This window comes from Narcine bancroftii, chromosome 8 (assembly GCF_036971445.1).
Source record: "Narcine bancroftii isolate sNarBan1 chromosome 8, sNarBan1.hap1, whole genome shotgun sequence".
Taxonomy (NCBI): domain Eukaryota; kingdom Metazoa; phylum Chordata; class Chondrichthyes; order Torpediniformes; family Narcinidae; genus Narcine; species Narcine bancroftii.
Window position 1 is genome coordinate 34544265 of NC_091476.1, and position 17262 is coordinate 34561526.

At 37.5% G+C, this 17262-nt stretch overlaps 1 protein-coding gene and 1 long non-coding RNA gene across 12 annotated transcripts in view; one reads left to right on the forward strand and one right to left on the reverse strand.

The window, feature by feature from the left end:
* Positions 1–17262, forward strand: part of diaph2 (diaphanous-related formin 2) — a 569879-nt gene that overhangs the window by 110343 nt on the left and 442274 nt on the right. The gene's annotated exons all lie outside the window — the stretch shown is intronic.
* LOC138741710 (uncharacterized) lies at positions 4984–6680 on the reverse strand. The gene is made up of 3 exons (XR_011343690.1): positions 6591–6680; positions 6438–6482; positions 4984–5157 (listed from the first exon to the last, which is right to left on the reverse strand). It is a non-coding gene; the product is annotated as an uncharacterized lncRNA (long non-coding RNA).

Genomic DNA, 17262 nt, shown 5'->3' on the forward strand with positions numbered 1-17262 from the left:
AGAAACGTGGTCAAATGTCTGTCAAGATTTAAAAAAAAAGTTTAAATGCTTATGTCATGAATAATGTGCTTAAGAATTATCTATGGTATGGTGCTGGCATGAACAAAATAGTCTTGCATGTAAAATTTGCAAGATAATGTTACACACCAAGGTAGATGAACAATCCAGAAGTGTTGTGGATATTGGCGAAGCTGAACTTAAAACAAAGGGAGCACACACCAGTGGAGGAGGGGGAAAGAGAATTAACATTTGGGATCAGTAATCTGCCATCAAAATATGAAGTAATTTTATGTCCAAGAGTTTATTATCATGTATACAAGTATAATGTACAGCTGCAGCCACACAGGTACATTAGTAACCCCAACTGCAATATGTCATGAGACATAAAGATAATAAATATAAAAGGATAAATATTTACAGTAGTTAGTGGAAAAAATGATGTTTCAATAGTGCACACAGATATTTTGGTGATCTCAGAGTAGTTTATGGTAAGGGGAGGTGTAAGGCCTTGATAGCCGTTGAGACAAAATCTGTTCTTGAACCTCAAGGTGCTGGACTTCAGGCTTCTTGGATCTTTTCCCCGAAGGTTGCGGTGGGAAGAGATTGTGACAAAGGTGGTTGGGATCTTTTGATATTGGCTGCCTTCTCGAGGTTGGGCCTCACTTCGATGTCTTCAGAGCTGAATGTGAGTGAATTGGGAACAGAGTAGGAGCTAAGTCCTCTTCCACACCAACATCCCCGGGATTGAGTCCTAGTAACTCTTGGGGAAACTTAGGTTGTTCACATGCCTAACATCAGAACACCAAAACAAACTCCCTTTTCTAAGATCGATCATTGGAAGAGATTACCAGACAAATAGAGAAAATGATCCATGAATGTACTGATCGGTTCCTTGAAGTACTAAATTTGCACGGACTTTTAAGAACCTTTGTCCCTTCACCACTTGAAATGGAGGAGGAACATTGACAAGTTTGAGGATGCACATCGAAGCACACAGAAGCCACCATGCACTGCCCATTTATCTTCCCCATCAGCCACCACTTGACCATCTGTCGAAATGTCTGTGGTTCCTATGTTGGCCACTTTAGCTACTTCAGAGTCCACAGAACCAAATTAGATTGAGTTATCCTCAATCCCAAGAGTATGAAGAGGATTGAATGATCTATACTACTGTTTAGCTTTAGGGCTACTGAAGGGCAACATGTCAGGCTCTGGGAATTGGAGGCATTCTGATGGTTCAAATTTCTTGCTTTATTGGTCCTTCTGGGTTTAGAATGAGGAATTTGATTCCTTAAGTTGTTGTTGTCATGAAGCTTTATTGTGAGATGCCACAAAGACAATTATTGTGGTTGAACATTTGAAAATATGGATTTTAATCAGATAGGCTCCATCTTTACCTTGCCATTCTCTCAAAGAATAGTCTGGTAATAACTTTACTGTGCTGAAAAAAATGGGTCAGATTTTTGAAAGGTGGATGGCACTATTATCAAAGCTGTGCTCTGTCAAGATAATTGGATTTCCTTGTTTTACAACTGGACTGATTATGAGATTATTAGTAATAGATATGCTGTGACTCCTTCATTGACCTTTGATTTATGATCTGCTTTACCATTAGAACTGTCAAACACTATTAGAAGGAAACAGAACACTGTCTGTTGACAGTACAATCAGTTAGAGATTAAGTTTATCTGTGCAAGGTATCTGATAATTTTGAAAGGATTCCCATTAATTGCACAGTGCTTGCTCTCTTAAATTTGAAACCAGGGGAAAGGTAGTGCTCCATAATATACCTTAATGCAGACAATTGTAGCCTTGAAGCATTTTAAAATAGCCGTACTTCCATCTTTTAATTTGTACCTGTCAATTCTGGCTTCCTCACTTGACCTCCTCTCATAAATTTTTAAGCCTCTTTCACACTTGTATCCCATAAATTGACCATTCAGTGTCCTGGGATAGGAATGCAATGAGGACTGTTCTACCTTCTACTGGTGATGTCATGACATATCAAATGATGGTGGATCTACCCTCAGTCCTAATCAATGTATTATGATGTATTTGAACGAAATTAATCATGCCTTATTATGACATAATTAAACTTTATGAAGAAGAAACTTTATGTACAGCACAGTATGAGCCCTTCAGCCCCTGTTGTTGTTGTGCAGACCTTTATGAGGGACCATGGGAAAGTGCTAGCAATAAATAGCAATAGCGGACAATTTTTCAACAGGGTGGAAAAGTTGGTAGTGCTATAGCTCTCAATTTATATGGCGTGGGAAAATTTGTAGCGCTATAGCGCACAATTTATTTAGCGTGGGAAAGGTTTGTAAAACTATCACATACTATTTAAAGAGTGGGAAAGTTGGTAGAACTATTACATACAATTTATAAACACTGAGGGGAAAAAGCGATGGCGGACCTGCCCTCCCAGAATTTGATGTGGCAGACAAGGGGCTGTATGCCCGGCTGCATGCACAAAGCATTCATGGAGGGATTTATCTGCCACACAGCATTCTAGGAAGACAGGTCTGCCAATACTTTTTCCCATGGTCTTTATAAATTGTGCGTTATAGCACTACCAATTTTCCCACACTGTTTAAAAATTGTTTGCTGTTACTATTTATTTCCTCCCCCTCTCTCTCTCCTGCTGTGACTATCCCACGGCAAAGTTTATACCTTCATTTTAATCTTTTTTCCTTCATGTTCCTGCACTCACACAAAAACTTGGGTCATTTCAATCCCACAATGCAATTACCTATTTCACACTTGCTTGATTGCAATGCCGATGTCTGCATACGCTGGGGATTGTACTAAAGGTCGAGGCCGTCAAACCCCGGGCGTGAGATGACATCATCTCACGCTGGCATTGAGCTGATTTTGCTTTCACGCTAGGCACTTTAAAGGCCGATTGGCAGTTAATTCCTGGGATCACTTGCAAGTTGAAAGGGGTTTAGCGTTCAGATTTGTTGAAATCTCAAATTAAGCATCTTTTAATTATTACTGTTGGATGTGCTGTAAAAATCAAAAATGATTTAACAAGACACCTTGGTCACTTGTTAATAGCTCTTTGTGTTTGCAACATTGTATTCATTACCTGAATAATGTCAGCATATCCTTGAATAATGAAAAAATTTAGCAAGTGATGAAAAGTTGGAAAGTACAAAGCTTTTTATCATTATTATTTTACTCGAGAAATTATTATTTTTTGTCTAAGTGCCTTCTTCCTCCATTTTTATTTGTAACCAGTTGACATGTTACACTTACCTTGAAGCATTTTAATTCCACATTTTCTTCAGACATTTTTATTGAAGAATAGGGACTCTTCTTGAACCTGGAAGACTTTGTTCTTGAGTCTGGTATGTAACAAGAAAACTCTGAAGTAGTAAATTCTGCGAGCTCCTCGCAACCTTCATCAAAGTACTAATTTCTTGTCTGTGCTCAAAGATCACAGCAGCGGATCAGTGAGGGCTCTGAATCTATAGAACAGACAGACTGTTGGTGACTCAAAGTGAGGAATCCAGGCATGCTGTGGGCTGCTGGTAACTGTGCTCAAGACTGGCTGAAGGGGGTACCAGATACTGGAAATGAGATGCGAGAAAGTGCCAATGGTGCTAAGGGCTCCCTGATTATGTTAGAGGTTTGGATCTGGAGCTCGGATTGCTAATAGTTTGGATTAAAGTCTGTGGCTGCGGGAGCACTTGAGGTGACTTCATGGATGCTCAGTGATTTGGTGGAGGTGGGGGGGAGAGGGTCTCTCTTTTGCTTCTCTTTCTCTGACTCCAAGGGGTGCCGGGCAATTTCTACAGATTGAACATTTTTGTCTGCCTAACTGTCAACTAAAGGAAATTTTGTGTAATATTACATTTTTTTGTTTTATTAGATGGCAATAAAAGAATCTTGAACTAATGTGCCAACCTTTGTTGTCTCTGTCTTTTTGATTTTGAAATCAAGATGTTACTTCTACTTTGCATTCACTTTGTGGATATTGTGTTTAGTTCAACTTGTGTCGTACATTAATGTGAAGTACATTAAAAATGCAAGCTTTCATCTGTGGTAAGCTTAGTTGTTTTTGCCATGGGACATAAGTTCTCCTGCCATTTCTGAATTCTCGCTTTGAAGATCAATATCCCATTGAGGGACCTTGTCAATGATGTGCTCTTGCGAAATGGTGTCCATTAAAATGGTAGCATCTGTTTGTTGGATTGCAAACCTTTTGTTTAGAATACGTTGTTTAAAACCACAATACATTTAAATTTTAAACCGCAATACATACAAAAATGAAAAATAATTTAGAATACATATAAGTATATGTATAATCATGTGAAAAATACATATATATATCAAACCCCCCTTTCCCACTCTATCACTCCTCCCCCTCCCTACTAACCCAAACCCCAAAGAAAGAAGGAGATACAAACCATCAACAACATAACTAAATGCCACGGATTGGAGTAATGCAACCACAACATGCCCAGAAAGCTCCAAATTTTAAACCCATATAATCCAAGTAAGGGCTCCGTACTTTCTGGTAAAAATGATACTTATCACATAAATCGTACATTACTTTTTCCAGTGGAATGCATGATCTCAATTCCATATGCCATCTTTGCAAACTCAAATCAATCTAAGTTTTCCAAGTTTTTCTTGCTTCATCCAATGCTAATCTCAAAAATGCAATTTGATTCCTAGTTAATCTCATTTTCAAACTCAGAAATTTAATGTTAGCTAATAAAAATATTGCTGGATCCATCGGCAATTTAATCTTAAAAACTGTCTCTATGGATTTCAAACTTTCGATCTTGTGCACTATTCAGCTATGCAGAGGTTGTGTTCACAGTAAACTGCTCTGTACATTTTTGTTCTCTTGTGGGAGACAAGATGCGACAGAAGCATTGTTGTAACTTGAGGAAATACATGATGTGGCATCGACTACTTTTTAAGAACCTGGCAGGGTTTATTGCTGCACAAATGTATAGAAATGCTGATTTGTTTTTTCATTGCTGTTTCTGGTGCAGAAATCATGTTACTCTGCAAAGGATCTATGGTCTTCTAGAATTTTACAATGATCCAGGCTGTGCTGAAATCCCCTGCTGAAATTTCAGTGCATTGCATCAGTGTTTTGGTGGCTCTTGATCCTGACATTTCTTGATCACTTTGTTTCTGCAAGATGAGGAAATATGGCTTTTGGTCAATAATTGAGCATTTCTTTCCATCCTTTCTTCCAACTTTCATTTTAAAATAATTTTAAAATCTCCAATCTTGTTAGGTTTTGCCAGCAACATTGAGGAAAGTGGTGATGGCATAAGCAGCTTGCACTGATTAAGATATCAATCCGTCAACAAGATTTTTTGGTCATTTAATTTAATAAATGAAGCTAAATTGATGAAGCATTGTTTTAACTGAGCCAGGATTCCCAGACAAAAAAAAACTTTAAATGTAGTAATAATAATGAATATAATTGTAATAAGCAAAATCCGGTGTAGTTTTTGGTGCAAAGAGCAATTCAATAAATTATTGGGGAACTGCTGTCCAGAAGTCTGCAGATTCACTCTTTTATGGAGTAAATGTCCTTCATGGTCAAAAGAAACTAAAGTTGACTGGACAAGATTTGCTTCAAGCGAAACTACTTAATTTCCTTTCAAGTTTCATCTGTGACAGAAAAAAAAACCTTTATTCTAACATGAAGAGCACTTTATTTTGAGTGGCTAACCATGATTCTGTCGCTTAGGGCAGAAGTTGAAATTAATGCTTTCATGGTGCATTATCTTTTGTTTTCTAATTGCAAAAGGATTTTTTTTTCCCAAATGTCACTTCTTTTCTTTACTCTATAATCTTCCTCTTGGTAAACTCAACTGAAATAAAGGATTGACATTTTGAATCACAGAATCAGAAAATTGAGTTGCCCTATCCTGTTGTTTCCTGTATTGTCTTTTAGTTTGCTCTATTTTGACTTGACCATTTAGGAAAGAAATTGAATCTTAATATTTTGTGACAACCACGCTGCCACACATTACTTTTGAAAAGTAGTTTGATTTAATCTAAATTGCATGCATTATTTAGCACGATGGTGAAATTCACTGATTGTCACTGATAGTCTCTGTTTCAGGAAATAGTACCTGGTCAACCCAAATGAACATTTTTATTAAAAAAAAATAATATGATGTTTTGAAACACTTCGATGTTCAGCATTACTGTTCTCTAATTGCTTTTATCTATTTGATTTGTCAGTGCTCCACATTTTAACGAAAGCACCCCTGTATCCCCTATAATAATCAAGCTCACTTTAGTACGAGATGCTAGGTTTATGATGAAAATCATATGAGGTTATTGCAGGTCAATAATCATCAAAAGAATGCCTTGAGTCAGATCGGTTTTACTGGAATTACAATCACCAATCTCTCCATGCCTTCTTGAACTGGTCTGGATGCAGAGGCACTCACCTTCACCCTGTCCCAAAATGTTTCTCCACTCCCCTGGTTTGTCAACTGTAAAATGTGTAAATTAATTTTAAGTAATTTAAGTGTGATCTCCAGAGAGAAATTAAAATTGGTACATAATTAAATAATATTTTAGAATTATTTCATTCAATATACTTAATAAAATTGTTGTAAGCATGCACAATTAAAAGAACTGCATCCAAGTAACAAAGTAGAAGAGGCAATCTTGGGCATTGTTGAGGAAGAAGTTTCCTGAGTATGTTGACATCATATGATGACATCATAATGATATGAGTATTATCGATAAATACTCAATTTGTTCTACAATCAAGTAGTTTAACATCGTACTGAGAACATTTTTAGTGAACCCAACATGTGCGTGTCCAAGACTTCCGATTCCAGTTGCAGTCTTTAAATTAGATGAATGATGCAGAAACCAATATATAATTGATTAGTCATATTTCCTCATTTTGTAAATGCATTTAGCAATTGTTAAGAATCAGTAAATGTTTCATTAACTTTAATAGCAGGCATGTTTTGGGGCAGATAAAGGAAAGATTTTTGTGTATTGTGTGTATGTAACAATACATTGAATCTTGATCTTGGAAGCCCTGCCTTCAGAACCCTGAAGGCAACATTTAACTCTGAGCAAAGCTGCGGCTGGGATCATTATTTACTGTAAAGTTGTAATTTGAATTAAAAAAAAAAATTCCTAGACATGTAAGCACTGTTAAAATTAAAGAAGATTGTTTTTGCAAATGGTGACAAATTCATCATATATATTAAACTATAATGCAAAATAATTTTTCACGTCGCAACTGAAATTTGCTTTCCAATCTATGAACCTACTATTTCAGGTGTGATAAGTTAAGTATAAAGTTGAAACATTTCAACAAGATTGATCTCAGTTCTCCACGCAGAGTAGCATTGCAGAGAACAAGTGGAAATCTGAAAAAAAAATCAGATTTCACCTTGCTTCTACAATTCAAGATCGAGATTCCTTTATTGGCATGTAATAATACATAAAATATTACAGAAATTTCCTTCTGCCTGACATAAGACAGACAAAGAATTGCAATTAGTATTCCCTGATGCCCCTTACAGGAAGAGAGAAAGAGTAGCAAAAGAGTCCCCTCAGAGATACTGAGGGTCCGTGGAACCACACAGACTTGAGTCGATTTCCAAAGCTCCAACATGATCCAAAAACTTTCAGTGCCTGAGGCCTTTTGGGAGCCCTCGGCATCCTCACAAATCCTGGTTACATGCATCCCTCATCTGCAAGTTTCCTGCTGCCTACAGCCTGCATGGGTCCTTCAGCTGCTGAGCCCCTTGCTAGTGCACTGGTAACCATCCTGTCTCCTCTGTTTTTCCTTCTCCCTGTTTCTGGTCCCCAGTACTTGTTTGCTCTCCTCCAGAATCTGAAACCCCTCGTGGCTGCTGCAGAGCAGAGGCGCTACCATCTTCTCACAGACCTCAAGGGTGCAGGATTTTAATTAAAAACACAGTTGGCTCATTTAATAGGCTGTTTAAACCCTGTAAGGATTCGCTGGCATTAGGAGTGGGTGGTTGGACCCTGCATAGCAGTACTGTGTCTCCTGTCCTCACTCTCTCTGGTGTTCACCAATGACATCATTGAGATAACAGCAGTTCCCGCAGCGCCAGTGGTTTTTTTTCATCGTATTTGCTTAGCAGTCTTGGACTTGGGAATATTTTAAACCACAGAATGTCTGAACAATTGTTGCTTTTGGGACTGCTAGCAAAAACCAATGCATCTGAGCCCCGGGAATACTTTTGGTGTTGCGTCTCCCTTTTGTATTTTGCAAATACTTTGAGGCACAAACACTGCTTGGTGGGTGTACAGAATTCATTAATTTTGGATTTGACTAATGTTCACAAACTCAATGGCTGCAATGATAACATCACCCGTCAACTGCACCTCTCAAACCTGGTTATCTCATCTGAATGACAATCCAACAACAGTTTCTTTTTGAAATAAACTTTTTTATTTATAGTGTATGGTTGGTATTGCTGGAATGCAGGGAAGTTGATGGCAATGGACTCAGAAAAGAGGACACAAGATGGTGCTGTTGGCTGCAGGGCCCTTTCCCTTCTGTCAGACTCTCAGCTGAATGTCCAGGACCAGCGAGTTCAGCAGCCACCAAGTCCCCACACCTCCATCTCCCACCAAACTGACTTCTGATTTCAGCTACATCGAATATCCGTCCTGCACTTTGTTGTTGGCTGTTTCTCCCACCACTAACCATGGGATGATTTTGTGTGTGTGTGTGTGTGTGTGTGTGTACTACTGTGAGTTTGTGCGCATGTGAATGCAAGGAGATCCAGGAGCTAAATAACTGCAAAATATTTTTAGACTACATTCCACCACATTTTAAGGGAAAGCCAGCTGTGAATGCAACTGAAAAATCTGACAAACATAAAATTTGTAACTTAAACGATAGCTGGTGGGTAGGAAGAGTTCAGAGCTCACCAATAAGCATGTTACGTAAAATGGTTTTGTGGTGTCAAGGCTGGGTAACTAAAGGCTCATCACTCTGATCACCAAGAACAGAGGTGATCCTATCAAGGTAGTCACAACCTTTTGGAAGGTACATTGAAAATAACTCCTTGTCCATGATGCAAGTACCGTTGACTCCATTCCACAGCAAAGAACTTGGTTCTACCTTGCTATCACCCCAATATACAAGACTATAAATTCTATATGCGATTTGAGAAAATGACCTTTGGAGTAGACTAAACTTGGTTGAGAGGAGTTTCAGCCTCAAATTCACAACCTTATCCACCAAATATGGGAACAGATCCTTCCAGAGAACTTCAGAAATGCTGCTATTGCGACCATCTTGGAAGAAAATTGGATTATGGAAATGCCAGAGGGATTTTATTTTCTATTTTGCAAGTTCATTACCGAGGTTTGTTTCAGTAGCAGCATCTCGACTTGTCTGCTTTTGTCGTGTGATTTTCATTCAACTTGACCCGCAGTGGACCTGATCAATGGAGCTCAATTTCAAAGGAAATGCAGGGTGCAGCATCAGCCATTATACACTGCTTTTTTAAAGCCCTCTTGCTGTGCCAATCGGTAGCATGTGGAGCCTTCTTCTCAAATCTGTTTGCCTGCAGAATTGCCTCTCCACTCCATTTTCTGTTTGGTTCATGGTAGCCTGCCGGACACCTTTCAAACTGATCAGCTTACAGAACAAATTGGAAGCTTTTCAGCTCTGTTACCTCCACTCCAGACAGTTGAGATTAATGACAAGTCCCTCCGAAGCATGGACAAGCCTATGTCTTGGGTGCCAGCTCCTAATGAAGACCTTGGTGATGGGTGCAATTAGCTGTGCTCCTCTACAGTTCCAGGGATGCACATATGTTCCTGACCTATGTTTATGTCAGTGTGGAGTTTTTATAATCTCTCCATAACTGTCTCGGTTTCCTCTTGATCCTCTGGCTACATCTATGTTGTTCCAAACTGTTGATTATGATAATTCTATGCAGTGGGTGATGTCTCTTACTGCTTTATGTTTGTTTTTCAGCCTCAAAGTGGCTTCTTTGAATTTCATTGGCATAACTCTGTTCCTCATGGTGAAAAATGGCAACTACTAGCTCCAAAGGTCATCAAAAGCTTAGAAGCAAGCCTAGCTCTCTTATACCTGTACCAATTAAGCAATTACGCATACCTGGAATACACCTGTGAAGCCAAATGTCAAAAGCAGTATGGAGAGCAGTGTCGATATTGCTGTGGAAGTTTCTCGGGATTTTCCTGGCCCAGTTACCTTCACAATTCAATATAATATACATGTAATATACAGGAACAGAATTTATTGTCATGAACAAGTTATGAAATTTGGTGTTTTGCAGAAACATCATAGAGCAAACATTCATACTATAACCATCTTACAACATTACTATAAAAAAGTAAAAATAATAGAGCATTGATTATTCAGGAATCTGATTGCAGAGTGAAGAAGGCGTGGTCTGGGTGGTGGGGGTCTTTGAGGATAGAGGCTGCTTTTTTAAGACCACCTCATATAGATATCCTCGATCGAATGAAGTCTGGTGCCTGTGATGTTGATGTTGTAGAGTAAGTTAACAACCTTCTGGAGTTTATTATTGTACAGAATCTCCTCAGACACCTCACAAAGTATAGCTGCTGGCGAGCCTCTTTTGTGATTGCATCAAAGTGGAGGCTCCGGGACAGATCCTCTGAGGTGTTGACACCCAGGAATTTGAGGTTCTTCACCCTCTCTGCTACTGATGAGGACTGAGATGTGCTTCCCTAACTTCCTTCTTGTCCACAATCATCTCCTTGGTTTTGCTAATGTTGAGCGCAAAGTTGTCATTACACCATTCAACGAGCTGATCTATCTCCCTTCTGTACACTTCCTTGTTGCCATTTATAATTCTGCTGACAACTGTGGTGTCATTGCCAAATTTGTAGATGGCATTTCAATTGTGTCTGCCCACACAGTCATGGGTGTATAACGAGTAGAGCAGTGTATGTAGAGCTAAGCATGTATTCCTGGGGTCTGCCTGTGTTGATAATCACTGAGAAGGAGACATTGTTTCCAATTTGTACTGACTGTGGTCTTCCGATGAGAAAGTCAAGGATCCATTTGCAGAGGGGTTAGAGAGGCCGAGAGACCACCAATGAGGGAATTATGGTATTGAAGGCTGAGCTGTAGTCGATGAAGAGCAGCCATATGTATGAATTGCAAAAATGGGGAGAATACAGAACAAGTAATATTCCACAAAATTGCCTTCTGTCAGCCAAAGTAACAGTAATAGTTGCCCAGCACCACTTACAGTAAGAGAGAAAGAAAAGCAAAAATGGAACCACTGAATGTGGATTCGCCTGCAGCTGCACAGACTCCTGTTTGTTTTATCGGCAACCCGTGCTCCAGATCCAAACCTCTGACATGATTAGAAAGTCTTCAGCACCGAGGCCCTTTAGGAGCCCTTCTTGCCCTCAGCACCCTTTCAAATCCCGGTTCCAATGTGTCAGTCTCCAGTTGCCTGCAGCCTGTGTGGGTCCCTCAGGCACTGACACCCTCAATGCTTCACTGCTGTGGTCACGGACCTGTAGGGCCATCCCCTCTGCTTCTCCTTCTCAACCCGGTGGGGAGCGGGCAATGGTGTTTGCCCCATTTTAGGTGCCCTGTGCTGGGCTCCTACTCCCTGGAGTCTCCAACTCTTCGAGGCTGCTGCCAGCACAGGTGCCACCAAATTGGACACAGGCTCCATGGTTGCAGGATTCTAAAATAATACACAATTGGCTCCTTTAACATGCTGTTTAAAGCCTGCAAGGAGCTGCTGACATTAGGACTGGGTGGTTGAATCCTTCGAAGCAGCACTGGCCCTCTGCTCTCCCAGGTCTGTACCAGCAATGGCAGTGCTGCCATTATAGCAGCTCCGGCAGTGCCACGATATTGTTTTATGATTGGAATCGTACCTAGTAGAATAAAAGATTGTACTGGTTGTTGGAGGTCAAGATTGGGGGAAGAATCTCAGGGGAGTGTCCTGGCCTAGTTACTTTCACGTTTCAAGATTCTTTTATTGTCAGGTTGTAGCTTTTTTTGAACTGAATGCCCTTTCTTGGGAGAAAATTCACTGATAATTGCACAAAGTTTAAAAAAAAAATCCCTTTGCTGCAACTCGGAAAATGAAGAACCCATGTTTGAGTGTAGCAAGACCTAGATAATACCATAAAGAGGCAAGTCATATTCTTGTCACAAGTGTCAGATCGTAATTATCTCCAACAAGTGACATTCTAACCACCAATCCATGACATTCAATCAAGTACCATCTCCAAGTTTCCCACTTAAAACTTCATAAGGTCACCAGTGACTGGAAACACAGCTTGAAGAAGACATTTAAATACTTCAGCTACAAGGACTGGTTAGAAGCTGAATGTTCTACAGCATGTGAATGTTCTACAGCTTGTCTCTTGACATTCCTGAACCTTTCCATTGACAAGGAAAAAAATCTCCCGAATAAAGCAATAGACTTCATTTACATGGATGAATGCAGCACCAAGTGTTCAAATTTGACACGATTCAAAACGAAGTTCCCGTTTTTCAGTGCTCCAAAATATTTTTATTCTAACATCTATTCAATGGCTGCCGTGTGCATCAGCTAGAAAATGCAGTTACTTGTCTAGCAACTCTGACAGTGCTTCCTTAATCTCCAACTAAGAATAAGTGTCGGTGGCACAGAGAAACCATTTTCTAGTTTACACCCAGGCCAAGCACCACACTGCAGTCCTGGAGTTAAAATCTTGGAATTTCCTCCTGAGCTAAATTTGCTAGTACCCTCAGTAGAAGGCTCCACTTTAACAAATTGACTCATAATCATTCTGGACTTGCAGTAAACATCTGCTTTGTCCATGATGTCACATCCTGAAAAATACATTTTAAGTGAAAGATAGTGAAAATCTCAGAGATTGAGAACTCTTTTGATATATTCCTAAAGTAGTTGTGCCTCTTTGAAATACCTTGAATTTTATCTCGTTATATTTAATCTATGTTTTGAAAGTCAGTGTTCTTAACTCCTTGTTTTTTAATTTTTAAAAATTTTTCACTCTATGAACCATACTGACCAAAATACACACAAACATTTCCCTCTTGAATATACACAGTGTCATTTTCTCCCCTTTTCCCCCTCCCTTCCCTCCCTCCTTCACCCCCCCTCCCCACCCACTCAACGTTCAACATATATGATACATTAAACTCATTAAACAATGTCATCACACAATGAAAATAAACAAGAAGTTTGTGTCTTCTACTTTTACATACTGGGTCAGTTCATTTCGTCGTCTTCTCCTTCTGTCATTTTAGGGGGTGGAGGTCCGCGGTAGGATCTCTGTTGTGTTCCATGTACGTTTCCCAAATTTGTTCGAATACTGTGATGTTATTTCTTAAATTATATGTTATTTTTTTTCCAATGGAATACATTTATTCATTTCTATGTACCATTGTTATATTCTCAGGCTATCTTCTAATTTCCAGGTTGACATAATACATTTTTTTGCTACAGCTAAGGCTATCATAATAAATCTTTTTTGTGCTCCATCCAAATCGAGTCCAATTTCTTTACTTCTTTGGATTTTTTGGTATGTTGCTTTTTGTGATTTTATTTAATACCTGGTTTAGATCTTCCCCAAACTTTTCTTCTTTCTCACATGCCCAAATTGCATGTACTGTTGTTCCTGTTTCTTTCTTACAGCCAAAACATCTATCAGATACTGTTGGATCCCATTTATTTAACTTTACTCCTTGATGACTTTCAGCTTTGAAGAAGGCCAATTAGTTCACCGTTTCAGGACATTATCATGGTATTAATTGTGCCAACGTCATCATTCCCAAGGTTTTTGACAACTCACCACATCTTTATGACATTAATTTGTACTGATTCTCTATTAAAATTTTACAGTACAAAAAAAAACTCTGAAATAATCCAAAGCCCTTCAAACAGATTTGAACTAATTGTCTTCCTTCCGTTCATATACATCTGCAATTGTCTAGGCTTGCGTTTCTACAAAGCTTTCAAATAGTTTTGAATAACTTTAATGTACAGAAATACTCTCAAGCAGCCAATCTACTTTACCATATTATCATATCCTTACCCAGTCCTGCCCCTTCCTCCAACTAAGATCCTGGTTTACATTATTTTTCACCTCAACAATTAATCAGTGATTTTCAATTTCTCCATTTATCAGTCTGCTATTGTCATCTCTTTGTAGATGTTACACTCAAGAATCAACCTTTCCTGGCAAAAATGCATTTGGAGGATGACATGGTTAGCATTGTGGTTTGCATAACGCTGTTACAGCACCAGAAAGTGTGGTTGAATCCGGTGCTGTCTGTAAGAAGTTTGCATGTTTTTCCTGTGTCTGTGTGGATTTCCTCCGGGTGCTCTGGTTTCCTCCCACCCTTCAATTGGGTGTAATTGGGCAGTATAGGCTCGAGGGGCGAAACCGTGCTCTTTGTCTAAATTTAAATTAAATTAAACATAGAATAGTGATAACTTCCAGCTTTGAAGCTGTCCTGTTTTGGCTCATTGGGAGTGGGATGGGACAAGTGTGTGACCCCATTTGCCTTCAAAGATGTGTAAAATTCCTTTTTAAAATTAGCTGTTGAATAATCAATTCTTTCTTCTGGGTAGACAATTCTTTATACGAGCAATATATATGAATCACATTCTCTTGATATATCTTATTATTGATTATTGATTGAGGGGAATGGATGATGTGGATGTGTTTTTATCAACAAATTCCATATATAGTTCCCAAATCATATAAAAATTCCCAATATGATTCCTTAAATTATATACAATTATGTATTTCAGTGTTCCATCTGTCCATCATTCTAAAATGTTCTGTTTTTCATGTCACTACTACACCTTTTTTTTGCTACCGCTATTGCTATGATAAGAAATTTTTCTTGATATTTATCCAACTTCAATTTCACATCTTCTTCATATATATTACCAAGTAAAAATATTCTCGGATCCTTTTGTATTTTTATCTTCATAATTTGTCTTAATAATATACTCAAAGCTTTACAAAATTTTTCCACTTTAACACAGAACCAAATTGAGTGTACTAAGGTCCTTACTTCCTTTATTTATCAGAATAATTTGGGTTATTCCTTTTAATTTACATGGAGTATAATGTAATTGTAGAGAATTGTACTGTACCATTTGATATTTAACCATAATTCTATTTGTTACACTCTCTTGGCACAATCTTGTCCAAATTTCTTGAATTTGAATATTTAGATCTTTTTCCCATCTTTGTTTTGATTTATATAGTTCTTTTTTTCCCCCATAGTATCTTGTAATTTTATATACATATTTGTCATAAATTTCTCAATAAATGTATCTGTAATTAAATATTCAAATTGACTCTGTTCTGGTAGTCTTAAACTTGCACCTAATTTCCCTTTGTTAAATTGATAGTATAAAAAAAATATTTGGTATTTCATATTTATAAAAAAAAGGCAAAATTTAAATGGCAAAAGGAACCAATTAAATATTTAAGAATAAAAATAGAAATTTAAATAATTTAATCGAATTACATATCACTATTAAAAAAATTGATAATTTTTTAAAAATGGAAAGATTTACTAATAACTTTAATAGGATGGGTAAATTGTGTCAAGATGAACATTTTTTTCAAGAATACAGTTTTTATTTCAATCATGACCCATCCCTCTACCAGAGAAGTTTCTCCAAGAGCAAAGTAAAAATATAAGGAAATTAATTTGGAGATAAAATGTCAAGAGTAGCTCTGGAAAGACTGACTTGGAAATTTGAACAAGGGGGTTTAAAATGACCAATGTTTAAAAATTATTACAAAGCAGACCAATTAAAATTCTTGTCCTCCTGTTATCAAATTGGAGAAAAAGCAGTGTGGGTTCCATTGAAATTAATAAAATTGGAGAAATTGTATAAATGGAATAATGAGTTATTGAAAAAAAACCGAAGTCCCAATATTAAAGCATTTGCTTTAAGGTATGGAATGGAATTCATATGGAAAGAGGAATTAAAAATTATCAAATACCAAAGATGTTGTTAAAACAAAATCATCTTATTCCTTTTGCTTTGAATAATCCTTTTTTTTTTGATATTTGGTACATTAAAGCTGTACAGAGAATGAAATACTGTATTTTTAGGTTCCTTTTTATGACTTTTGAACAAATGAAAGAGAAATAAGAAATACCAAATAATACATTTGAACCATTTTGAAATTTGTAGACAACATAAAACTTTAAATTATTGTGATCTGCAAAGAAGAGTATGATATATTACATTTGAAAATTAGTACGGATCTATGTTGGGCAATTCATTTGGTGGGAATTGTATGAAGAGGCAAATTGGAAGTCAGGATATGATTGTAAGGGGGACATGGGGTTATGAATGCACAAATCAATGAAAGTGGAAATTTGACGAGAATTACTGGTGCAGGGTCTCAACTTGAAAAGTTGACTTTCACCTTTTGCCGTGCCTCCACAGTTGCAGGTTGATTTGGTGAATTCTTCTCGCATTCTATTTTATCATTGAAAATGGTAGAACATTGAGAAAGCAATTAAAAAGGCATTTATAATCTAGGGTTTATTAATTGCAGAATTTCGAATAAAACCAGGAAAGTTAGACTGAACCTTCATGAAACAGGAGCTTTATCTCAAATCGAGTAATATGTAGAGTTTTGGTGATCTTACAAAAGAAAGATTGTTGAGGCATTGGAAAGGTGCCGGTGCTATATCTAATTTTCTCCAAATTTAACCATTGCATATGAGTAGATGAAGAATTATCTTTCCATTTCATCAGAATTGCTCATCTGGCTATCATTGAGGTAAAAGCTAAGATTCTTTTTTTGGGTTGAAGCCTTGAGAGAAACCAAACAAAGCAATTGAAGGGTAATGGTTCTAATTTGATTTTAAGAGTCACTGATAAAGTTTAGAAAATTTGTTCCCAACATTTATTTAATTTGGGACCCTCTCAAAACATATGAATCAGTGAAGCTTCAAAGATTTTACATTTATCACACGATGGATCAATATCAGAATAAAACCGAATAAATTTTTCTATAGATTTGTATATTCTATACATCACCTTAAATTGTAACAGACAATGTTGTGCACAAAATGAAGAGAGGTGTCCCAATCCTCATCTGAAAATGATAAATTCAAATCCTGTTCCCATTCATTCTTGATTCCGGTCATTGAGGCTATTGTTAGGTCCATCAAATTATTATAAATAATTGTTTACATAATTCAATTCATAGTATCATTGATATCAGTTAGAAATATGTATAAAT